General features: G+C 49.9%; 1 protein-coding gene across 2 annotated transcripts in view; it reads right to left on the bottom strand.

The window, feature by feature from the left end:
* The window catches only part of LOC102680975 (ataxin-2 homolog), a 56,192-nt gene that overhangs the window by 21,355 nt on the left and 31,977 nt on the right, over window positions 1–2,860 (bottom strand). The gene's annotated exons all lie outside the window — the stretch shown is intronic.

The following is a 2,860-nucleotide window of genomic DNA, read 5'->3' as shown; positions in this document are numbered from 1 at the left end:
GCCACGGGGCGGACCTTGAATACATTATCACCCTGTTTGCACATGGTACGTGCGTGGAACCGGGCCGTCGAATCGGAGTGCGCCGCGATCGACCCTGAACAATGGGACCGCGCTGTGTCTTTGTGCCGTTTGCGCTGCGCAAACGTCCATCATCTTTTTTATCTTTCGATAAATTCTTCTTCCATCCTCTTCCAATACATTACTACCTTTCTCCCTCAGCTTTTCAATTTTCAATTTTCATCGAACGATATCAAATTCTCCTCCTTGTTCAAACTTGTCGAGGAAACAACTCCTCTCCTCTTTCGCCTTCTTCGAATCCTTCTTTTTCCCTCCCCGATGGATTCGAGAAAAGAGAAATTCCTCCGTTCGATGGCCTAGATTCTTCTCGGGGTGCCTCGAAGAATAAAAAGAACGAGGCGGCGAGCGAGGAGAGCAGCCTTGACATTCCTCGCGACTATTATTCGCGCGAATCGGCGCAAAAAAGCCTCTCTCTCTCTTTCTCTAATGATTCAATTCGAAGCAGGGGTTGATTAGGAAGAAAGAAAGAGAGAGAGAGATTTGCACGCGCGTTACGTCGCGTTGCGATGATGAATCCCGAAGGCTGGTCTTGTCCGCGAAAGGAAAAGGCTCGCGATGGAAATTGAGACATTTTCCTACGCCTCTGCCTTTTCTTCTTGCCCCTCGAAGAACCTTAGAATTCTTAATGAACGTTGTCACGCTTTGAGTAGCGAGCGTTCCGTCTTCCCCACGATTCCGGTTTTTCACTCTCGGTAATTTACGAGATACGCATCTGCCAACCGACGTAACTTTCCTTCCAAGACACTTGCACGGTTAATGGCGGCTCTCCATCAACCGCCGTTCAAATTTCAAGAAAACGAATCTCTACGGAAAACGATTTCGCGCTCGAAATTAATTAGAAACCGCGTTGCTGCGAGCGATTTTTCGACCTCGAGAGGAGGAAACGGGACGCGACGCAACGAGGTGGAGGAAACGGAAAAAAAATACTTAAAAACACGATCGAAGGGTTGCGTGAGACGCGAAATAAAGAATCGAAAGAGCCGTCGTTTCCTCCTAAATCATCCCCTCCAACGATGATCGCCGCAACAGATCACCACCATCCTTGGAGTACAAGCAAAAGAAGAAGCAACACCGCGACGGATCCAGCAGGCCAGACACTGGTCGAAGAAAAATTGAGTGGAAACAGGCCACTGGGCGTTCCGATCCCGGGGGAATCGATCAACCAAGGTCAACGTCCACGCGGAGCGACGTGGAACACGGCTCGATCCACGAATTCTGGCAACGAATTGTCGAATCGAGGGGAAAGAGCGTAATAACGGAGAGGAGGGGGAGAGCGTGTGTGTGTGAGAGAGGGAGAGAAAGAGAGAGAGCACCACTCGACATAGCTCGCCGGTGATAGAGGCGCGGAAAACAAAAAAGCAGGCGACGTAACGCGTTCGTTCGTCAAACACTTGAATGTAATGTTGCCAGGCCTGGACTCGTGGCTTTTCAAGTGTCTGCTGGAATACCGGTAGATTATTCAAATTCGCCAGCGACTTAAGCCTTAAAATAAGCGTTGCTTATCTCTCGGCCACGTTTTCTCGAGTGGGCCCCTCCACCCGACTACCGGGGATAACTGCGTTTCCTCACCACGTGTAATTGTTTTCTGTAATTTTGTTTCTTTTTCTTTTCTTTTCTTCACCAACTATCCTTACGTAGTATCTAACAGTGTATCTGTAACGACTATTCACGATATACGACCATATAATAGGAACGTTTTATCTTTATCATATTATAGAATATCATATTATAGAATTACTTTGAATCGAATCGTTGGGTTCTTAAAAAGAAAAAGAGAAGAAAAAGCGGACGAGAAAAAGGATTTATCGACGAATGAATAGGAGGAGAGATCGGGGAGCGAAAAGACGATGACCGTTGGAGCATTTCTAAACTCGCTGTACCGGCGCGTCGCGGTTCAAGGCATAATCGTATCGCTAAACCGCTGACACCAATCATCTCTCCATTACCCCGGCCAGTTCGAACGGTATTCGAAGCAGTCCCGAGAGGCGACGAGCGTCTCTCGGACACCGTGGCCGAGGAGAAGGAATAGAAGGCACGTAGACGAGACGGCAAGTGCAACAATCGGTTTCTGCTCACCTTTCCACTTGGAAATGCATTCACGTGTGCGCACGAGGTTAGACGAGGCCGCGCTCTTTCTCTCTTTCTCTCTTTCTCTCTCTCTCTCTCTCTCTTTCTCTCGTCGAGCGAAGAACCAGCGGCGGGTTCCCCGCGAGGAATGGGACGAGGAACGAAGGCGAAGCCGGTGCTGGTGCTACCGGGTTAGAAGGAGGGCGAGAGTGTGTTCATAAGATATGGTGTGAAACACGAGGAGGCCGAGATTAAAGAATGAAAAACATAGAATTCTGAGAACTGGTTGAAGTCATAATATTCGTAATTTCAAGCTGCGCCTTGTGGCGACCGTCTTCTGCGTCGTTGAAATTAATGTGAGCGGAAATAAAATTCCTCTCCGCCTCGCCCCTTTCGCAGCAGTCCCTTCCACGTACACGCGCGCGCGCGCGCGCCTTCTCTGCCTAACGGCTGTTCCCTCCTCCTCCTCCTCCTCCTCCGCTTCCCGCTTCCCTCGCGCGACAGAGAGCGAGAGCGACAAGTGGAGGAGCAACGTTTAAACGGTTCGAGCGGCGTGCAAATAAGTTCGCAGCGCCGCCGCCACACCGGGAGAGAGAACGATGTTTGCCTCCAATATTTGGATTTCGACGATGTCAAAAGAATTACTGACATCGAGCCGCGCGCGCCGCCAACGAGCAGAGATTCCTTCGTTCCTTCCATCGTTTTCCCTCTCGCG

The sequence above is a fragment of the Apis dorsata genome, unplaced genomic scaffold (assembly GCF_000469605.1).
Source record: "Apis dorsata unplaced genomic scaffold, Apis dorsata 1.3 scaffold_82, whole genome shotgun sequence".
Lineage (NCBI taxonomy): Eukaryota > Metazoa > Arthropoda > Insecta > Hymenoptera > Apidae > Apis > Apis dorsata.
The sequence above is the reverse complement of the archived record's forward strand: the minus strand, read 5'-3'. Positions and strand labels throughout refer to the sequence as shown.